Here is a 23,816-nt window from a genome sequence, read left to right as displayed (position 1 = left end):
AGCGGCGGCGGGAGGCTCAAGCGTGAAGAGCGGCTTTTCGAGCTTAGTGTGCAAGATAAAGTAAATGTGGAAATAATAACAGTAAGCCTTCTCCGTCTTTGAGGAAAAAGTCATCTTATGTTCTTACGGAGGAACTTTTCCGAATACAAATGGGCATTTCACCGCTTCGTAGAGAACACTTATATTTGCTCTATGCGTACTGCATCCACTGAAGAATGTGGTTTCTCTGAGGGTCGGGAGGAAAAGTAGAGTCCCATGTAGGGTTGCCAAGTCCAATTAAAGAAAAATCTGGGGACTTTGGGGGTGGAGCCAGGAAACTTTGGGGGTGGAGCCAAGAGACATTGGGGGTGGAGCCAGGAACAAGGATGTGACAAGCATAATTGAACTCCAAGGGAGCTCTGGCCATCACATTTAAAGGGACAGCACGCCTTTTTAAATGCCTTTCTTCCATAGGAAATAATTAAGGATAGGGGCACCATCTTTTGGGGCTCATAGAATTGGACCCTCTGGTCCAATATTTTTGAAACTTGGGGGGTATTTTGGGGAGAGGCACTAGCTGCTATACTAAAAATCTGGTGCCTCTACCTCAAAAAATAGCCCCCCAGAGCCCCCAATACCCATGGATCAATTCCCTATTTTTCTCTATGGGAATCGTTCTCCATAGGGAATAATAGAGTGCCTAGTAGACATTTCCCTCCCCCCCATGCTTTCTAAAGGGGGAGAGGGCCTCCATACCAGGGAATCCCCCCTCCCTTCCCCCCCTCTCTCTCACACACATACACACACACACACAAATACTTACCGTACTTGGTCTTCTTCCAGCAGAATTTGCTCGCTGAGAAAACGAAAGCAACGCTGCACAGGAAAAGAAAGGGAGGGGCCGTTCCTGTTTCCTGTGCAGCCTTAAAGGGACACATTTTAAAAAAGGATCTCAAGCTGTAAAACAACATGATGCCTACAGGTATGTTCTCTCTCCCCCCGCCCCCAGATTTTTTAAGAGCGGGGGAGGAGGTTGAAAATTCGGGGGTCCCCCGCCAGGGCGGGAGGGTTGGGAAGCCTAGTCCCATGTGTTAGGCCAGTGGTAGGTCTAGAAAATAAATCCACACTTTACCCACCTTTCAGACTATTTAGATGCCTAGTAGCAACCCTCAGCCTGAAGTTTGGCTTTTCCACCACTGCCACACACCTGGGGTCTTAGGATCGTGCTGCCCAGAACCCAGTATGCAAAAGCACACAATGAAAAGTAACAAAAGACCCAGTTATGAAAGACTGCAAAAGTCCAGATCATGAATAGGAAATGTGATTGAAACATTCAGAATAAATGAAGTGTGTTTGCTGAATATAACTTCTTGCATAGTGTATGACAAATTAGCCAAGAACTTACCTATTTTTTCTGTGGATCACCCACACATATTTTTATTAGATCAGTAAATGTCTAAAGATTTGATGTAGAAAGCTATTGTTAGGTGGACCCAAGAGAAACAGCAGAATAAAAACAAAGCTGTCAAAAAGATAATCCCAAATTTACCAGGACTTGCTTTTTCTGTGACCCAGGGCTTTTTTCGAGCAGGAACACACAGGAACGCAGTTCCGGCTGGCTTTGTAGCAGGGAGTGCGGCCTAATATGCAAATAAGTTCCTGCTGGACTTCTACAAAAAAGCCCTGTTGTGACCATTTGGCCATGTGGTTTATCTAGAGAATTATTTTTCCTTCCGAGGTATAACTCTCAGTCATGTTATTCTTTTGCAGAGACAAAGAAAGTACCTGCCCACATTCAGTGTTAATTTTCCAGTGCAAAAGCCCTGGAGAGGGAAAAGGAAATCCCAGCTGTTTTCAGAGACTGCATAATCACATATCATCTATATACTAACCACGAAGCTGGCCAAATCTGAGAATGCTTAAATCTGGTGACTGAGGCTCTGAACAGGCAAGACAGATATTTCTACAAACCTGAACAATGCCCCAGGTTCCCAGAAAAATCTGAGACAAAATACATTGTGGTGGGGTAAAAACCCCAAATGATAAAAGGAATGTTTGTAACTTTAAAAAGCAAATTCCCTCAGCGGATGTTCTAAAGAGTTCTAAAGCCACAACATTCCAAGACTTGTTTTTGTCAGTAAAAAGCCAGGAGAAGACTCATTGGGGCCAGGGTCTAGCTAGAGTTGCCAGCTACAGGTTGGGAAATTCATGGAAACTTTGTGCTGGAGTCTGAGGAGGGCAGGGTTTGGGAAGGGTTTGGGAAGGGGAGAGGCCTCAATTGGATATGATGCCATAGTGTCCACCCTCCAGAGCACCCATTTTCTGCAGAGGCACAGATATCTGTCATCTGGAGTTCTGGGAGCTCTCCAGCTCCCACCTGGAGGTTGGAAACCTAGGCATGGCAGCTGCCTCTGAGTGACTTGATACCATCCAATTAGGGTTGTTAGATCCCCACTCAGGGCAGGGGTTCCCTCAAAAAGCCCCCTCCTGTGACAATGTCAGCACAATGACATCACACAAAAGCAACATCAGCATGCCAGACGCACAGTTATGTTCTAGCATTCTGGCCAAAACCCTGTGCCTGGTATGATTACGTTATTTACGTGTAACATGACTGCATTGATGATATCATGCACAGTGACATTGCCTCCCCATCCCCACTCCCAGAAGGCTCCCTCTCACCCACCACCAACTGGGTAGGTAGACCTGGCAACCCTACACTCAATTTGCATGATTTAGTTAGGCCTAGCTGCTTGCTGCTGTTCAATAGCAGTCACCCTATGAAAGGCAGATAAAATGTAGGCTGGTGAATGGCTGAGAAGGAAAGAATGAGACAGGGAAAGATGATATGGAGGGTGCCAGGAGGAGGTAAGAAAATTATATAGGGAGGGGGATACAGGTGAAAGTTATGTGCCCTCCCACAAATCCTTGAAAGTTCTCTACCATGCTGGTGGGCCTGGCCCAGCATTCCTGCTCTTGCACTGACCTAATTCTGTGAAAAAGATGTCCAGAAGATCCTATTCCCTGCACTTCCCATTCCTACTTGGTTGATTCAGGGATATTCTCTTTCAAGCATTCTGGCAGCTGTAATACAAAGTGTAGCATTGTTTTTCATGTGACTGTCATATAACCAGTTTGTCCTGGAAAGCAAGGTAGCAAATAGGATGGTTTCCAAGGAAGTAGTGAATCATCCCATGGAGGGAAGGCTCTAGTACGGAAAAGGGTTTTCCTAGTGTATCTTTCTTAAAACATGAAATCATAAATTGAGGTGAATTGGATAATACTGGCATAATTGAGGTTTGCATTTAAGTACTGGACCAGCACTATCACCATTTTTTCTGCACAATGCACTTATGCACAAAGAGATTCAGTCAATTGTTTTAAGTTATGGAATAAAAAAGGGATGAGACCAGAAGCATGACACAAAACTTTTTGTGTCTTTGTCATCCCACAAATTATCACATTACACTTGGGGTTTCAGTTTTGTTCCCAGCAGTCATGTTTCTTTTCTTTTTACTATTGTAGTTTCATATATTGTATTGTGTCATTGCAGAAAGAAATCTCTTTTCATTGATCTAACTTTTAAAGAAACACATTTATTCTCTACCTTATGTCCAGTTCCTTTTTGAACTAATGCTGCTGCAATGTGATTGCTTCTTGTTTTTGTACCGTTAACTTAACAAAGTGTACAAAAGCTCCTTATTAAGTCAGAAACCTACGTCATCATGCCTACAGCAATTTAAGATTGTTTAGAATATTTTTCTCAAAATCAAGGTTCTTCCATTTGCTTGGATTTGTGTAGCAGTTCTGGTGAAGTTTTGTGTCATCTGGCATTTACATTTTCTAGTACTGTTGTTGTTTTCCCATCATTATAATGGAGGCGAAGTATGTGTAAGCAAAGCTTACCGTATATATTGCAGGGAAACTGTTGGAGGGCACATGCAGCTATCTTATACTCAATCAGATCATTGGTCTGTTGGGATAAGTACTGTCTATTCTTGTATGCCAAAGGCTGCAGTCTCCCAAAGATTCTCCCATGACTATCCAGTAAGGACTGTGTACTATTGGTGGTCATCTGCAATGGACTGTATTCTAATTCCAAGCAGTTAGCCAAAGGCTGCCAGGAGTGGGAAGTGTTACCTCAGAAACATATACAGAGCTATGCACAAGTTTAAGATGCACACACAGTAACAGGCAGGAAAATACTGTCACCGTTATCCCTTATCCCTGACCAGGCTTAACCACACTGAGAGGAAAACCAGGAGGCCAAGGGAAAAAACCATTTCCAGAGGGAGATGGACAGAAAAGGACAACACATCTTCTTCCCAGTCACCATTACTGCAAAGCAACCACATCACATACACAGCTGCAGTCACATCTATGCATGTAAAGGACTTTTGGTTCAAATGAAAGACTTTGCACCAGTGGAACCTGGAAACTCATCAACAAGTCAATACCAACCATCAAGACCTGGCAGCCAATAGGCCACATCCATTGTTCTTCCTTTCCTTCTTTTTGTCTTGCTAAAGTTTCCAAGACGAGGACGTGGACCTGGCTTGCATGACTGAGACCTGGGTGCGAGATGGGGAGACGGTGGCTCTCTCCCAGATGACGCCCCCCCCCCCGGGCTACTCGGTCTTTCATCAATCACGGACTAGCAGGGGGAGGGGTGGCGTTATTCATACGGGAGGGTTACTCCTTCCGGGCTCTCCCGGCCCCAACGATTGAGGGTATTGAATATGCTTGTCTAGCGTGGGATGTCGGAGAGGGGTTGGCGATCTGGCTGGTGTACCTTCCTAATGCACCAGCCAGCGCCTTACCATCCGTGATGGAGGCGGTGGCGGGCTGGGCGTTGGAGTACTCAGGGCTTATGGTCCTGGGTGATTTCAACGTCCATGCTGATGACACGGCCTCCAATCAGGCAATTTGGTACGACACCCACGCATCAGGCTGGACACATGTTAGACCTGATCTTTGCGTCTGGGATTTTAGTGAACGATATCGCGGTAGAAGCGGTACCATGGTCGGATCACCTAGCCCTCAAGGCCCGTATGGAGACACCGCCTCAACCCTGTATGAGTGGAGAGCCTATTTTAGCTCGCCCACGGAGCCTAATGGACCCGGAACCATTCCAAATGACCCTGTGGGATCCCTGGCCCCCTGGCGATTCCCTTGATGACCTGGTGGAGGCCTGGCAAAACCGGATATCCAGGGCAATCAATGAGATCGCACCTCGACGTCCTCTGCGCCCCCGTGTGAGGCTGGCTCCATGGTACACCTTGGAGTTACGCCAGCTGAAACAAGGGCTCAGATGACTAGAGAGGCAGTGGTGGCATACTCGTGACAAAGCAACGAGAACATCCTACAGAACGTTTATGAGGTCTTATGAGATGGCAGTCAAGGCCGCGAAGAAAGCTTACTTTGCGGCCAGGATTGCATCTGCAAATTCGCGCCCAGCACAATTATTTAGAATAATTGGAAATCTTACTGCACTGCCTCAAGGCAGACCAAATGTGAGAGAATTATAGATAGGCTGTGAGGCTTTTGCAAAATATTTTGCAGATAAAATCACGTCGCTCCACCAGGATCTGCCTATCACATTGGATACAGTACAGGAACTTGAGGCTCCGTGCCTGTCTTCCGATTTCGTTCTGGATCGCTTCGACCCTCTCAGCCTGGAGGAAGTCGATGGAATTCTCTCTTCCGCACGCCCAACAACTTGTGATTTGGACCCTTGCCCCTCTTGGCTGATTAAACCTTGCCAAAGGGAGCTTAGATGTCAATTATGGGACATCATAAATAAATCCCTCTCTGAGGGGCGCTTTCCAACACCCTTGAAAGAGGCTATAGTCTGCCCCCTCCTGAAAAAAAGTACAGCAGACCCAGCTGAATTGGCAAATTACCGACCAGTCTCTAATTTACCGTTTCTTGGTAAAATCATTGAGAGGGCAGTGGTGTTGCAGTTGCAGGGTTTTCTGGATGATGCTTCCATCCTAGACCCTTGCCAGTCCGGCTTTCGCCCAGATCATGGGACGGAGACACTGCTGGTCGCCTTGGTAGATGACCTCCAGCGGCATCTGGACCGAGGCGGCGTGGCGGTGCTGATGCTATTAGATCTGTCGGCCGCATTCAATACTGTCGACCATCAGCTACTGACCTGCCGCCTCACCGACATAGGGGTTAGGGGGCTGGCCCTACAATGGCTTTCCTCCTTCCTCAAGGGACGGGGACAAAGGGTGGCAATCGGGGGTGAGCTGTCCCAGAGGCACACACTAGATTGTGGGGTACCGCAGAGAGCAGTTCTCTCCCCGATGCTATTTAACATCTATATGCACCCCCTCGCCCAGATTGCCCAGAGGTATGGGCTTGCGTGTCATCAATATGCAGATGACACCCAGCTCTATCTGCTAATGGATGGCCGGCCTGACTGCGTTCCAGGGAACCTGGACCTGGCATTGCAGGCCGTGGCAACCTGGCTTAGGCTGAGTGGGCTGAAGCTGAACCCGACAAAGACAGAGGTCCTTTGCGTGGGCCGCGGCGCCCTAGGGAGAGAAATACCTCTCCTTGTTTTTGACGGTGTGCCGCTGAAAGCGGCGCACTGGGTCAAGAGCTTGGGAGTTCTACTGAAGCCTTCATTATCAATGGAGGCCCAGATAGCAGCCACTGCCAAGTCGGCGTTTTTTCATCTGAAGCGGGCAAGGCAGTTGGCTCCCTTCCTGGAGCGCTGGGACCTAGCAACAGTGATCCATGCAATGGTCACCTCAAGATTGGATTACTGTGATGCCCTCTACATGGGGCTGCCTCTGTGCCGAACCCGGAGGTTGCAGCTGATGCAGAACGCAGCGGCTAGGCTGTTATTGGGGCTCCCGAAGTGGGAGCACATACAGTCGAGGCTACGCGGACTGCACTGGTTGCCAGTTACTTACCAGGTTCATTACAAAGTGCTGGTTATTACCTTTAGAGCCCTATATGGCCGAGGACCTGCCTACCTGAGGGACCGTCTTTCCCCATACGAACCCCAGAGAGCACTGAGGTCAGCAGGGAAGAACTAGCTGGCTATCCTCGGACCAAAGGAGGCAAAACTACAAAATACTCGCACACGGGCCTTCTCTATCGCAGCTCCACACCTATGGAACCAGCTCCCGGAAGAAGTGCGAGCCCTGCGGAGCCTTGACCAGTTCCGCAGGGCCTGCAAGACCACCCTTTTCAGGATGGCCTTTGCCGGCTGAGCGACTGATGTTAGGTGACTTCTATCATCATTATTTTTATGAACAGAATTAGCACCTGAAATGTATTTGTATTTGTTTTAAATTGGAATGTTTTTAAGATTGATGTGATTTTAAGCCTTTGTATAATTATATGGATACGTTGTTAGCCGCCCTGAGCCTGCTTCGGCGGGGAGGGCGGGATATAAATAAAATTTTATTATTATTATTATTATTAAGAGGTGTCACAGGTAGTTAGCATCTGAACTCCAAATTTGTCCCATGATAATGGAATCCTGGACTCCATTGGTCCTCCATGGGAACCAATCAGAATAGTAGTCAGTGTCCAATCCAATCAGAGTAACTGCCCAAGTGGTCATTGCCCCAGGTTACGAATCTATTTAAGGTCAAGTAAGTGGGGGTCCGTTGTTCTCCTGATGGTATTTCCCTCACTATTGCCAGCAGTAATAGCCCCCATACCCTGATCAGGTGTGAGCCCATTATTGTGAGATCCACTAGTCGGTTTTCACTACCCCATTCCCTCCTGACCATTGCTGTTGAGACCTTCTCTGCTCTTTGGACAGGTAATTGTATAACCTGTGATCATTGTGTCACTCCTGCTTATGCAAACGTCTCTATCTGATTTCACCTCTGTATATTCTTAGTTCTTAATGATTGTATGAATGCTAGTGTAACTGTATGATTGTGTGTTCTGTAATTTCCCAATAAGAACACCTTGAATTTTAGCAATCAGTCTCCTCATATTTCATTGAGTCTCTGGGGAAGTCTGACTCTAGACATAGGCTGTTGATCCTGCTCTTGCTATTTGTGTATTAATTATAATTCCCCAATTCAATCTCTAAGGCAATTTGGCTAACATTTTGACTGGTAGTGACTCTTCAGGGTCTCAGTAGAGGTCTTTCATATCACCTGATCACCTGAACTGGAGATGCTGGGTATTGAACCAGGGACCTTCTGTATACAAAGTAGATTTCTACCACTGATCCGTGGCATCCCTAATCTAATCCTAGGCTTTTAGCAGCCGAACTCAAACAAGCTTCCGTTGATTTGTAAGCAGTGAAATTCTTTCCTAGTGCCACTCAGACCACTGGCATTCTTTCTGCATGCAGTCAGTCCAGTCTTCCTTCTCCCCCTGGGGTCACTTGTAGAGGAAACCTGGGCGCTAACAAATGTGGTGAGTGAGTGTTGTCCCCATTGCCCTAGTCCTCAAGTGTAGTGCTTTATTTTTTTCTCAAAAGGAGTGAATGGCATTAAGGTTTATGAAAAAGAGGTATAAATTGTGAACACAATATGGGTCAGGAGGACTAAATCTGCCCACTGTCCCTACGCAGCCAGGCCACACCCTCAACTCTGGGCTAGTTTTCCCAAAATGAAACAGCAAATAAGGTTGCCTGGGCTGCGCCACTTCATATTGCATAAAGGGACTGAATGTGCTTTTGTAAAAAAAAAAAAAATCCGTACACATTGAAATTTGGCCAGTTTCTATATGGAAAGAACCTTTTGAATGAAGGAGTTTTCAGTTATGCAGTTCCTCATTTGAAGTCTTAGTTTGGGTTACATAGTCGAGGAGTACATTCACCACCTCATCAGCTGTTAGTCAGAACTAGTTCTGTGTTTCAGGTCTCAGTTACTTGTTGTGCCAGGAGTTTCAGTGACATCTTTAAGACCAATAAAGTTCAGTTCTGGGTATAAGCTTTTGTGTGCATGCACACTTCTTCAAATACATTGAAATAGAAGTCACCAACCATTATATATAGGTAGCGGGTGACAAGGATGTTGCCAAGAAACGCCAATAAGAGTCAAGATGCATAAATAACTGAGTAGTAAATATAGCTAAGATTGGATGAAGGCGATTGGTAAGACCTGTGAATAGCAGCAAATTAGCATACAGCATAATAAAGGAGTTTACAAACATTTGAGAATTTAATTTTAGCATGTGTAGTGAAATAAGAAACCAAAGTCTCTGTTAAACCCTGATCATTCCATTGTCATGAATGTTATAATAACTTGTAACTCAGCAATCTCCCATTCTAGTCACAGGACTCAAACCTTGTTCTGCTGTTGGAATAGACTCAAAGTATTCCTATTTTTGTTTAACTATTCCTTGTATTCCTTTGTTGATAATATTGCAATTTTAATTGTTATGCTAAAATTGTAAAAGGGGAGTCAAGAAATGAAGGATCTTGGAACATATTCTATTTTTGTGTAATGTGCTGTATATAATAGGAATGTCCTTGATCAATGTAAAAATTCTTATATAATTATTTCTTTTTCATTCCTGTACCCTTATTAACTTGTGGGTACATCATGCCCTTGTGGTGATATTGTACCTTATCGCAGCGCTATCACCACCACTTAAATGTGGACTTATAACTGGCCACTTGACATGCTGTGCCTTTTTTGTTGATGGTGTTGATGGAGCCAGTTTGGTGTAGTGGTTAAGTGTGTGGACTCTTATCTGGGAGAACCGGGTTTGATTCCCCACTCCTCCACTTGCACCTGCTGGGATGGCCTTGGGTCAGCCATAACTCTGGCAGAGGTTGTCCTTGAAAGGGCAGCTGCTGTGAGAGCCCTCTCCAGCCCCACCCACCTCACAGGGTGTCTGTTGTGGGGGAGGAAGGTAAAGGAGATTGTGAGCCGCTCTGAGACTCTTCGGAGTGGAGGGCGGGATATAAATCCAATATCTTCTTCTTCTTATTGGTTATTGTTTTTACTGTTTAATTTTAATGTGGTATTTTAACTCTGTTTTATAGTTTTGTACTGTTATTATTATATGTTGTGATCCACCTTGAGCCCGGTTACAGGAGAAGGCAGAATAGAAGCCCACAACATAAATAAATAAATATATTTTAAAAAAACTTTTTATGCTGCTTCAGACCAGCCTATCTGAATCTATCTTTCCAGATGGAGATTATATAAGGCTGCCCTCTAGTGGTGAATATTAAGAACAGAAAGTATTTTTTTCCCTTTTTCTGAAGAACATACATTTTATTGCCCCAAATTATGAATTAGAAGCTGCATAAGCCATTTGGTCAATTTACTGCTTGCTTAGTTAAGTACTGTTTTTGTTAAGAGCAAGTCTGTCAGATCTATGAATATTTTACTCTAACATTTTTAACATTTTAGAAAGTAAAATCTTGTAATAAATAAATTTCAGCATGATATTTCAGATTCCCTAAATCAGGGGTGGCCAAACTGTGGCTCAGGAGCCACATGCAGCTCTTTCACACATATTTTGTTGTTCTCGAAGCCCCACTGCTTGGAGAAGGCATTTGTCTCTTTAAATCACTTTTCCAAGCTAAGCCAGCCAGAGGCTTGGAGAATGCATTTAACGTTGTTACTTTCTTTCTACTTCTCCCTTCCCCATCTATTTGCCTTCCTTCCTTACCTTCAGTCACGCAGTGAAGATCCTTGTGCTTATTGGGTTAAATGCAAAACTAAATAAATAAATAAAACCTCCTTTGCCTTGGAAGCACAGAAACTTTAATATCCTTGATCCTCCATGTTTCCCAGCTAAGGAATAAATGCTGTTCAAGCAAATTCCAAACATGATGTGACTCCAATGGTAACAACAAGAGATATGAATTTCATTTACAAAAATAGGAGCACATCCTGCATAGCATAATAATGTAAGTACATTTAACTTACTGTGAACAGATTAACTTCCAAAAATAGGTTAGCTTGCTACAGCTCCAAACCCAAGGAAAGAGAGAGAAGAGAGGCCCTATATAAGATGAAGCAGAAGGCAAGCAACAGCCAAAGAGGTTCAACATCTAACTGAGGAGAGGGTGGGGCCAACTGTCAAGTGTACCTGAGTGAGAGAATTCTCTTAACCCTTTTCCTCCCAGATCCTCTTGCATACAGATTTACAATATCCAACAATCTGCCACAACAACATTTGTAAAGTGCTCCACAGCCAATCCAACCTTCAGTGGGCAATCCCTGCTTGACAATAGACCAATCTGGCTCCATCTACTTACTAAAAAAAATTGGTGGGCACTAGGAAAAGTGTTAGCAGGCACCATAGTACCCACAGGGACCAGGTTGGGGACCCCTGGTTTAGATCTATCTATGTAAATAAAAACTGCAGAATCTGCCCAGCTAAAATATGTAATGTAACATCCAATGAAAGCAGAACCCCACCTCAGCCATCACTTACCAGCCCTGACAGACGAAGTCTTCTTCAGCTTCCAAACTGTCCCATGAGTTTCTATGGCTCTTGATTCAACAAGTGCCAAGGGTTATTGCTTCATTCACACAAATGTAGCCCGATGAATGCAATTGGAAATAACATTTCCCAAAGGAGTTTCAACTCATTTAGGATGACTTCTAGCTCGCTCTTCCAAAAGCACATACAATCCATTTAATAATTGTGCATCACCAAGCTTGTCCTTCAACTGTCATAGCAACATTCCACACGTTCAGCTGCAAAAAACCATGTGTCACACAGGCAGGAAGGGCCTTCTACTGGCTGCCACCACGCTGTGAAGGGTCTGTACAGGAGGGCCCAGAGCACCCAACCACTGCTGTCTTTATTATTAGTAAATACCTTTGATCTGTGACCAAAGGAGCATGCAGACTCAGGCAGTTTAACAATAACAAGAGGTTTATTATAAGTGCTCAAAAACAATAAGCGGGCTGTAAAACCTTTTCCTGCAACAGTGTATATAGAAACAGTAAAGGTTAGAGCTGCCAGTTCCCAGGTGTGGGCCATCTACCTACTTCAGGGTCACCAGAAAGCGCGGTGGGGAGGGGGGAGGAAAATGTCTGCTGAGCAGTCAATTATTTATGGAGATTGACTTCCATAGAGTATAATGAAGAATTGATCTGCAGGTATCTGGTGCTCTGGGTGGGGGCTGGTGTTTTTAGTTGGAGGCACCAAATTTTCAGCATAGCATCTAATACCTCTCATCAAAACACACTCCAAGTTTCAAAAGGATTGGACCAGGGGGGTCCAATTCTATGAGTCCCAAAAGAAGGTGCCCCTATCCTTCCTAATTTCCAAGAAGAAGTCCTCGGGTTCTCCACAAGGAAGAACAATCAAGAGATCCAAGAATTACTGGCGAAAAAGAGATCTGCCTACCAAGCACATCTTGCTCAGGCCTCCTGTCCCAGGAAAAAAGCAACCTTTTGCGCTGTATGTAGCAACCTCCAGCGCAAGCTTCGAGACATTCAGAACGAGTGGTGGACCAAGCTTGCAGAGAGAACCCAGCTGTGTGCAGACACTGGTGATTTAAGAGGGTTCTACGAAGCCCTGAAGGCAGTATATGGTCCATCATATCAGGCTCAGAGTCCCTTGCATAGTGCAGACGGCCAAGTGCTCCTCACAGACAAGGCATCCATACTGAACCAGTGGTCGGAGTATTTTCAGGATCTCTTCAGTGCCAATCGCGTAGTTCAAGATTCAGCAATCCACCTCACCCCACTTCAACCAGTGAAAACAAAGTTGGATGTGATCCCCACCCTAGAAGAGACTGTTAAAGCCATCAAGCAACTGAAAAGTGGCAAGGCAGCGGGAGTTGATGGAATCCCACCCGAGATCTGGAAGCATGGGGGCATAGTACTACATAGTACACTTCACAAAGTACTTGTCACCTGCTGGGAACAAGGCAAACTACCACGGGACTTTCATGATGCAATCATCATTACTCTACATAAGAACAAAGGGGAAAAGTCAGACTGCTCCAACTACCGGGGGATAACCCTACTCTCCATCGCAGGCAAAATCCTTGCTAGAATACTCCTGAACAGACTGGTGCCCACCATTGCAGAAGACCTCCTCCCAGAGAGCCAGTGCGGCTTCAGAGCTAACAGGAGCACCACCGACATGGTATTTGTTCTCAGGCAGCTCCAAGAGAAATGCAGGGAACAGCACAAGGGTCTATATGTGACTTTTGTTGACCTTACCCAAGCTTTCGATACTGTTAGCAGGAACGGCCTGTCACTGTGGCAAATCTTGGAATGTTTAGGATGTCCCCCAAGGTTCCTCAGTATGGTCATCCAGCTACATGAAGACCAGCAAGGCCAAGTCAGACACTGCAACGATCTCTCGGAGCCCTTCCCAATTGGCACAGGTGTAAAGCAAGGCTGTGTTCTCGCGCCAACTCTCTTTACGATCTTTTTTAGCATGATGCTTCAAAGAGTCGCAGTAGATTTAGATGATGACAATGGTGTCTACATCTGCTATTGCACCGATGGCAGCCTGTTCAACCTGAGGCGACTAAAGGCCCACTCCAAGACAATGGAAAAACTTATCCGAGAGCTACTGTTTGCTGATGATGCTGCACTTGTCTCCCACTCGGTATCAGCTCTGCAGCATATGACGTCCTGCTTTACAGAGGCTGCCAAGCTATTCGGCCTAGAAGTTAGTCTGAAGAAGACAGAAGTTCTCCACCAGCCTGCACCCCAGGAAGATTATCACCCTCCTTGTATTACTGTGGGTGAATCAGTTTTGAAGACATTCCAGCAGTTCAGCTACCTGGGGTGCATCATCTCCTCAGACGCCAAGATCGACAAGGAGATTGACAACAGGCTGGCAAAGGCAAACTGTGCATTTGGCCGACTGCACAAAAGAGTGTGGAGCAACAAGCATCTGAAAAAAGGCACAAAGATCAATGTTTACAAAGTGGTTGTGATGACAACCCTCATCTACGGCTCCAAATCGTGGGTTTTATACCGTCATCACTTGCGACTCCTTGAGCGCTTTCATCAGCGCTACCTTCGCACCATCCTCAACATCCACTGGAGTGACTTTGTGACCAACACTGTAGTCCTCAAGCGGGCGGAGGTTACAAGCATCGAGGCATTGCTGTTGAAGACGCAGCTGCGCTGGGCAGGGCATATCTCAAGGATGGAAAACCACCGCCTTCCCAAGATTGCCCTGTATGGCGAACTTTCCACCGGCCATCGAAATAGAGGGGCACCAAAGAAGAGGTACAAGGACTCCTTGAAGAAATCCCTTGGTACCTGTTGCATTAACCATCACCAGTGGTCTGACCTAGCCTCAGATCGCAAAGCATGGAGGCACACCATCCACCAGGCTGTCTTTTCCTTTGAGAACACACGCATAGCTGGTCTTGAGGACAAAAGGAGATCAAGGAAGAATCGTACTGCTACAGCACCAACCCCAAATCAGACTTTTCCCTGCAGCCACTGTGGCCGGACCTGCCTGTCCCGCATTGGTCTTTTCAGCCACCAGCGAGCCTGCAACAGACGTGGACTATTGCACTTTTCTTAAATCTTCGTTCGCGAAGTCAAGCCGAGAGAGGTCCCTTTAAATGTGATGGCCAGAACTCCCTTTTGAGTTCAATTATGCTTGTCACAATCCTGATCCTGGCTCCACCCCCAAAGTTCCCAGATATTTCTTGAATTGGACTTGGCAACCCTAGAAAGGTTGGTGCAAAGAAATAAAAACGCTAAATATTTCCTTCCTCTAATCCCAATAGTCTCACTCACTCTCCTTGGTTGAGGGATTCCTTCCTGCTGCCTTTTTTCCAGACTGCAGCCTTTCCAGAGAGAACAACCACGTCCGTAACTTGGCCTTTTTATTCTTTCCTGCAGGCCCCACCCCTCTCAGGCTTTCCCTCCAAAACTGCTTTCACCCAATCAGAGGGACAGAAGGGATGCTGGGAAATGTAGGCCTTGTTAGCTACTCCTACACAGGCTTCTCTGGAGCCTATAGGTTGCACTGGGCCTAGGTCGTGACACCATGGAATAGGCTAACGACAACTGAGCAGACTGTCTGTTTGAGTCTGAAAAAGCTTTACCATGATCACTGGAAACAGCTGAAGCCCCACCTCTCATTCAGTAGCACTGAAGACTGCAGGGCTTCATGCTGTTTCACAGTGCATTCATTTAATTAAGAAAAATCTCCCTCTGTTGAGCAAGTCCTCAAACAGCAGCACACCATACTTGAAATAAAAATCAGCTTCTACCATTCAAACAAGAGAATCAATTGAAAGGTTTCAGATCAGGATCTCTGTTTTGGCAAATGCAGCCAAAGAATATACAGTATTTCACAGAATCTCTGTTTTGGCAAATGCAGCCAAGAAATATACAGTATGTCACAGAAGTGAGTACACCCCCTCACATTTTGTAAATATTTATCTTTTCATGTGACAACACTGAAGAAATGACACTTGGCTACAATGTAAAGTAGTGAGTCTACAGCTTGTATAACTGTGTAAATGTGCTGTCCCCTCAGAATTACGCAACACACAGCCATTAATGTCTAAACTGCTGGCAACAAAAGTGAGTACACCCCTTAGTGATAATGTCCAAATGGGGCCCAAAGTGTCAATATTTTGTGTGGCCACCATTATTTTCCAGCACTGCCTTAGCTGAACAGAAGAAAAGGGGAGTAGTTTTATATATTAAACAAGAATTGGAGCCAAAGTTAGTATTTAAAGATAAAGATGGAAGATTTGTAGCAGTTGAGATAACATTAAGTGGGAAAAAGACGTTGCTATTGGGACTATATGCGCCTAATGGTGCAAAGGATGCCTTTTTAAAAGATATCACACAACAGCTGGATGAGTTGACTTACAATCAAATACTCTTAATGGGAGATTTTAATGGAACAGTTGAGAACTCGCTGGACAGATCTGGAGGGGAAAAAATGATGGGAAAGAAGGGAAATTGCCAAAGTCTTTCTTTGAATTGGTTAAACAAGAAAATTTAGAAGATATATAGAGGAAGTTTAACCCTGAAGTGCGGGACTATACTTTTTTTTCCTGCAAGACATAAGTCTTTTTTCAGAATTGACATGCTGTGGGGAACTAAAGACTTAAGTCTTATAACAAGGAAGATAGAGATTTTACCTAAAATTGGGGCTGATCATAACCCAATAATGTGGATTACAAAATTGTCTAAAAAATCGAGGAGATGGAGATGGAATGAAGATTTGCTACAGAATAAAGAAACAGTGACATTTCTAGAAAAAGAAACTAAGGCTTTTTTCCAAATGAATGATAAAGAAGATATAGACTTTCAGGTGGTCTGGGATGCTTATAAAGCAGTAATGAGAGGGCTGTTAATTACTTTGAACAACAAAGACAAAAGGAAAAAAGAAATACAATTATTGGACATTCAAAATGAAATAAAGAAAAAAGAAGGGGAGCTGAGAAAAAGACCAGGGAAAAAGAAAATTCTAAGGGAGATTTCAATATTACAAACTCAATTGAGACATCTGTTAAATAAAGAAGTGGAATGGAATTTGAAAAGACTTCAGCAGAAATTGTTTGAAGGGGCAAATAAGACGGGAAAGTATTTGGCGTGGCAATTGAAGAAAAAGAGAGAAAATAAAATAATTAGTAGAATTGTGATAGACGGGAGAGAAGTAGTTACTCAAGAGGGAATAAAAAGAGAATTTTTTAAGTACTATGCCAAGCTGTTTAAAGATGCTAAAGTAAAGAGAGAGAAGGTAGATGAATATCTACAAAAATTAAAAATTGAGCCCAACTGAAAATATGAGAAAAGTTCTGAATGACCCAATTGAAAAAATAGAAATTGAAGCAGCAATCAACGCAATGAAAAATGAGAAAGCTCCCGGGCCAGATGGGTATACAGCTAAATATTTCAAAACTTTTAAGGATGAATTAATACCAAAATTGCAGAAGTTGATGAATAAGAACAAAAGGGAATGTACCAAATACATGGAAAGAAGCTGTTATTTCCTTGATACCTAAAGAAGACAGAGATGTTACAAATGTGAAAAACTACAGACCAATCTCACTTTTGAATAACAACTACAAAATATTTACAAGAATTCTGGCAGAACGACTTAAACAATATTTGATAAATTTTATAAAGGAAGATCAAGCTGGTTTTCTTCCCAAAAGACAAATAAGAGACAATATTAGGACTGTTGTAAATATTGTAGAATATTATGAAAGACATCCAGAAAAAGAAGTAGCATTATTCTTTGCAGATGCAGAGAAAGCATTTGACAACTTAAACTGGGACTTTATGTTTGCAGTAATGGATAAGATGGAGCTTGGAGAAAGCTTTATAAAAATGATAAAAGCAATATATTCTGAACAAAGGGCAAGGTTGTGTATTAATGCAGATCTTACAAATGAAATGAAAATCAGCAAAAGGACTAGACAAGGCTGCCCGCTTTCACCATTGTTGTTTATAATGACTCTTGAAATTTTACTGATGCAGATTCAGAAGAAAAAGAACTAGAAGGATTACAAATAAAAGGACATACTTACAAATATAGAGCATTTGCTGATGATATAATGTTTATAAATGAAAACCTCATACAAGTTACACCTTTGTTGTTAATGAAAATACAAGAGTTTGGGGAGTTGGCGGGACTTTATATAAATAAAGAAAAATCTAAAATTTTGTGCAAGAATATGCAGATAAATAGACAACAAGAATTACAAAGACTAACGGGCTGTGAAGTTACTTCTAAAGTAAAGTACCTAGGGGTGGAGATAACAATGAAAAATATTGATTTGTTTAAGAATAAATATGAGAAGTTATGGTGTAGAATGGAGGAAGATATGTTAAAATGGAACAAGCTCAATTTGTCACTGTTGGGTAGAATAGCTGCAATAAAAATTAACATTCTACCAAGCATAATGTATCTGTTTCAAACTATTCCTATTGTGAAAGACGCTAAACAGTTTGATAAATGGCGAAGGAAAATTTCAGAATTTGTGTGGGCTGGGAAGAAACCAAGGATTAAAATGAAAATTTTGACAGATGCAAAAGAGAGAGGTGGATTCCAATTACCAGATTTAAAATTGTATCATGAAGCAGTTTGTTTAGTATGGATGAAAGAATGGATAACATTGTTAAATAAAAAACTTTTAGTGTTTGAAGGCCATGGAAAAAAATTTGGCTGGCATGCATACTTATATTATGGAAAAAAGAAGATGGATGGTCTTTTCTCTCACCATTATATAAGAAGTAATCTACTAAATACATGGATAAAGTATAAGAAATATGGTGATGAGAGGAGACCTTTGTGGATAGTGCCGGCTGAAGTGATAAAGATAACGGCTAAAACAGCCGAAGAAAAACGGCTATCATATAATCAGCTATTAAAAATACAAAGTGGAAAAATAGAACTGAAAACTGCTGAAGAACTGAGTAACAAATATGACTGGTTTCAAATGCAACAAATAAAAAGTTTGGTGGAGAATGATATTAAAACTGAAGGAATAAGGAAAGAGCAAACAGAAATGGAAAGAGTTCTGCTCGGAGATAATGAGAAATTAATTTCAAAAGTATACAAATTACTCTTACAATGGTCTACAGAAGATGAAGTAGTGAAATCTCAAATGATAAAATGGGCAATTAATGTAAATAGAGAGATAAAGATGGAATCTTGGGAATATTTGTGGAAGAACTCTATGAAACTCGCAACATGTCAAAGTATTAAAGAAAACTGTTTTAAGATGATGTATAGACGGTATATGACTCCAAAAAAATTAGCAAAGATGAATAACAAGATGCCAGACAGGTGTTGGAAATGTAAAAAGCATGAATGTTCTTTCTACTATATGTGGTGGACTTGTGAAAGAGCTAAAATGTTTTGGCAAATGATTCAGCAAGAGATTTTCAAGATTTTGGGATATGAATTCAATAAAGTTGCAGAGACTTTTCTGCTGGGATTACAAATGGAAAAATTTCCAAAAGAAGATAGAACTTTAATATGGTACTTGCTCTCAGCTGCTAGGACATTGTATGCGCAGCTGTGGAAGCAAGAAAAAATACCAGAGAAATGGGACTGGATTATAAAAGTTATGTCATGGAGTGAAATGGACAAATTAACAAGAAAATTAAGAGACTATGATTTGGAACTCTTTAAGTTGGAGTGGAAGAAGTTCAGAAGATATGTAGAAAAAGAGTGGAAAATAAAAGGACATTGGACAATCTTTGATAATGATTAATTTTTTTAAAAATAAGAATATAATTTTTAGGGGTTTTTTAATAGTTAAGGGTACCTTTAATATTTGTTTCTTTAAAGTAAATAACACTGGCGGGGGTCAAGTAACGGGGGGAGGGGTGGGGGAAAAGTAAGATATGAGGTAGAATTTTTTTTTCTTTTTCTTTAAGTCTTTATAAGTTGTAGATATAGTTTTGCTACCATATGTTACTAATAAAATTGTTTATCATCGAGATGGGTTTTTTTGGCCCCTTTGAGGTTTCTGTCACTTTAAAAGGTCTTAGCACAGCTGACCTTTATCATTATTGTATTGTTTGTGTTGTACATGACTCTTGTATTATATATTTTTGAAAGCTGAAAGATGGTGTAATACTTGGTGGCTTTGATCAGTCTACTAATTACACCAAGTGCCCTTCAAGCAGCACATTTTCTCCAGGGGAGCTGATCTCTGCCAGCTGGAGATCAGTTGTGAAAGCGGGAGATCTCCAGGCCTCACCTGGAGGCTGGCAGCCCTAGATCCATTTCATTCCACTTTATTAATCATGCTAAACTATAGATAAGTGAAGCACTGTGTGATGATCTGTATAATTTTAAAGTATTTATGTAAAACTATAGCTTAAGAAGGAATTGTTTGTACTGTTACTTGAGGAAAGCTATTGTAATTTTTTACTCTAGCAAAAATGGTCTTGCCTTCAGAAAAATATGAAGCAGGAGCCTTTGGGTGACAAATTTTAAAAAGACCACCATTTTCCTTCCAGTTTTTATAAGAAGATGATATTGGATTTATATCCCGCCCTCCACTCTGAAGAGTCTCAGAGCGGCTCACAATCTCCTTTACCTTCCTCCCCCACAACAGACACCCTGTGAGGTGGGTGGGGCTAAGAGAGCTCTTACAGCAGCTGCCCTTTCAAGGACAACCTTTGCCAGGGCTATGGCTAACCCAAGGCCATTCCAGCAGGTGCAAGTGGAGGAGTGGGGAATCAAACCCGGTTCTCCCAGATAAGAGTCCACACACTTAACCACTACACCAATACATGTCATTTTTTAAAATGAATGCAGCAGAGTGTCATTTTCCAATCCTTCAAATGCCAAGACAGAGAGAGAGAGTCTTGAGCATTGTAGCACAGAGGCAAAATCCACATGAATGGGCTTGTACATATGGGCAGAACTCACTGCATTCTCCTGTACTGTGTACCTGTGTTTTTAATTAGATGCTGCACCCTTCAGAGGACCTCCATTTAGGTTCTTCCTACTGTGAGATGACTGTAGTAGTACAGATCCATTTTCTGACTTTTTTGCTCAGGTGCTAAACAGAGTCGAGTAATGCCAGGCTGCTGGATTCTTTAGAAGCTGTGTCTATAATACATGTGCTTGCCACGAGATTTCACAGTTTAGAGGGAACATTGGATGCAGACGACATGGCTTTGATATCAGTAACCAGAGTGGGACTGCATTGATCAACTGAGATCTTTGTTCAATATTGTGCTGATGAACATCTGGTAATTTATTTCCAAAACCCCAAGGTAATAGTTTTTGCTAGATCTTACAGGCTGAAAGGTTTATGCTGGAATACCTCAGGTGACATTAAGGAAGAAGGCCAGTTTTATAAATATCTGGGAGTTACATTCCAGCATTCACTTTCCTGGGCTTTGCTCCTGGGAGGGCTTTTCTTAGAAGGCTGTGCGATGCTATGGCAGGGTTACGCTTGCCTCAGCATAGAACTAGGGTCACCTGCAGCATGAGGGATGATTTGAGGGTTTGGCAGGAATTTTTGGAGTCCTTTAATGGAGTCTCTTTTTGGAGGGACGACATGAGGCTCGAAGCTGAGCTTCAGGTCATGTCTGATGCTGCTGGTTCCTTGGGTTTTGGAGTCTATTTCCGTGGACATTGGTGCGCGGATAGTTGGCCTGACTCCTGGGTGAAGGTTGGTGTGTACCGGGATCTTACGTTTCTCGAGTTCTTTTCTATTTTAGTCGTGATTTGGCTGTGGGGGAAGGATATGGCCAATCACACTGTCCATTTTTGGTGTGATAATATGGCGGTGGTCCACGTCATTAATTCCCTTTCATCCAAATCTGGCTGGGTTATGAGATTGGTGACGGCCTTCACTCTGCGCTGTTTGTGGCTTAACATTTTGTTTTTAGCCAAGCATGTTCCTGGGGTGAGTAACGGGGTGGCTGACGCTCTATCTTGTAAACAGATGGAGAGGTTTCGTCAGCTGGCCCCAGATGCCGACAGAGAGCCAGTGCAAATGCCCCAGGAGCTATGGCTGATTGGAGAGCCGAGGCCCTCCAGCATCTTTCGAATACGAAAGTCAGCTGTTTCTTCCCTATAACCCAGCGCCTTACTGACAAAAGCCAATGCAGACAGGCGCCCCCTAATGGATCGCACGGCCAACCCGTTACCTCGCAGCAAAACACAGTAATGGAGCAAATGCTCCACCGGGAGGGGCCAAACCCTGCAATACCCTACCTCAGCCCTAAAGTCTTCAAACTGCCACACAGCCTGTTCGTAAGACTTCCTGGTGCTGTGTCCAGTTACTGCGTTGGCTGCTTATTTGGCAGTTAGGGGGCCCATGGAGGGGTTTTTGTTTATACATTCGAATGGTAGCCCATTGATGAAGCATCAGTTTTGGGCAGTAATGTCATGGGCTTTGGGTGAGTTGGGGTTGTCTGGGGTGCAGTTTGGGACCCACTCCTTTAGAATTGGGGCAGCCTCAACAGCGGCTGTCATGGGGTATCCTTCCACTTCCATTCAGAGATTGGGCAGGTGGCGTTCCTCGGCCTATAAGGCTTACGTGTGACCTTTTATTAGGCTGTGAGTGACTTGGTGTCTGTTTATTGTTGGTTCTGTTTTTTTTTAAACTGTTTTTTCTCTTTAGATGTTGTTGTTCCTGGCCAGAGGAGCCGAGTTCTCGTATGTGGCCATAGCCACGTGTTTTGGGCCACTCATCAGGCTCGGAGAACTGCGGTTGGCTCTCAGCTGGGACTCAGCCAGCATGTGTGTATCGAATGGCGGGGGCGCCGGGGCCTTCAGTGGCCGGGCCTGCTGCCTTTGTTGTTTAAAGATTGTGTGGGTCCTCCTCCTCAGGTTTTAATTGTTCACCTGGGAGGTAACGATCTGGGACTCTTAAAGGGCAAGGCCTTAGTTTGGCAGGTCCGGGATGATTTCCAGCACATTCGGGAGCGATGGCCTGGGACCACCATAATTTGGTCAGCCATGCTGCCCTGGCCTGGTGTGGCGTTGTGCTTGGGACCCTGCAGCTATAGAAAGGGCCCAGTAAAAGGCTAATAAGGAGATCAGGAAGGTGCTGGAAAAGGGGTTGGGCCACTATTTGCCCCATCTGGACATTTTGTTAAAATTTCCTGACCTCTAGAGAGGGGATGGGGTCCATCTCTCGGAAAAGGGTAATATGCTTTTCCTGAGAGATTTGCAGCAAAGGTTGCGGGTGGCTTTGGGACTCCCGGTGGGCGCTAAGCCCTAAGTAGAGACTTGGCCTTAGTAGTGGCAGGTTTGGGGGGTTTAGGGCACTATGCGGCTAGGGGAGGACTGTGAAGCATCCCCCTTTTGGGGAATTTGGGGTCTGGCATGATCAGCCTTCGGGTTTGAAGACCCAGGTTTGGAGAATGCAGACTGTCTGGGAAGCTCGGCTAGAGGGTGCCTTTCTGGCGAGACGTGCGTCTGGGTTTGGGCCCTGTGGTGCGTGCCTCCCTGCTGGGCCTGCCTGGAGGGAGCTGAGTAACACTCAGCTCTGGCTGGGGGGCTGGGTCTCTCACCCATTAATGGCAGGGGAGCGGTCACGGTGACCCCTAGCCCTGGCCAGGCCGCTGGTAGGGTACCCTTGCTGTTTATTAGAATATTGAATAAAGTGGCCCAATTTTATACCAATACTCTGCGTCTGACTCTTTATTCCGTACTTGGGGAATAAAAACTTATGAGAGAAAGAAGTCTCAGCTTCAAAAGTGAGGTGAGGAAAAAACAGAGAACAGCAATGGAGATGCTCTCTTTGTGGCATCTAAAAGAACTGAGGAAGTAGCACCCCTCCTCCTACTCATATGATAGTTTTGGCAGGAAAGCTCCTAGTTTATCAGAAAGCTTGGAAATCTTTTCTGCAGCTGGCCTGTGACTGTACAGTCTTCATGTAGGACTGCACAGATGCTATGAATAGAAGGCCTCTAAATACTTCAGATAAATAAACAGCTGACCTTATACAGTCAACATTTTTCACAGCTGAAAATCCATAAGGTCTTTAATAAAAGACTTGATGAAACAGGCATTGCTTTAAAGGCCCTTAAAAATCAAAGGAGATGATCCTTCTATTTAGTCTTGGAGAACAGGAGAGATAGCAAAAGAAAGGGCACAGGAAGACTATACATGAAGCACAATTCACACATGTGCAAGGTAATAGTAGAGTACTACAATAGTAGAATTACAGGAACTTACAGAGTTAGAGAGTTCATGCTTGGATGTTAACTTTTGCATCATACCACAGCCCTATTTCCTGATACTTGTGAAGTACATTACATTTTAAGAGTCCTGCAGACTGCTAGGATTTCATTTGAGATTTGCAGGCCTAAATCCATTCATGCAGGTGATTATCCATGCATAGTCTATATTAGAAGTTTTGGGAAGTTCATAAGCCAGAAGTGAACAACTGTATACAGTTGTATACAACTAATATGCAACTGCCTTCTGAGTAATACTGCTGG

At 43.6% G+C, this 23,816-nt stretch overlaps 1 long non-coding RNA gene across 1 annotated transcript in view; it reads right to left on the bottom strand.

The window, feature by feature from the left end:
• The window catches only part of LOC132590295 (uncharacterized), a 394,082-nt gene that overhangs the window by 189,313 nt on the left and 180,953 nt on the right, over positions 1–23,816 (bottom strand). The window lies entirely within an intron of this gene.

Source organism: Heteronotia binoei, chromosome 21 (assembly GCF_032191835.1).
Source record: "Heteronotia binoei isolate CCM8104 ecotype False Entrance Well chromosome 21, APGP_CSIRO_Hbin_v1, whole genome shotgun sequence".
Taxonomy (NCBI): domain Eukaryota; kingdom Metazoa; phylum Chordata; class Lepidosauria; order Squamata; family Gekkonidae; genus Heteronotia; species Heteronotia binoei.
Note: the sequence above shows the minus strand (reverse complement) of the source record. Positions and strands in the feature narration are given on the sequence as shown.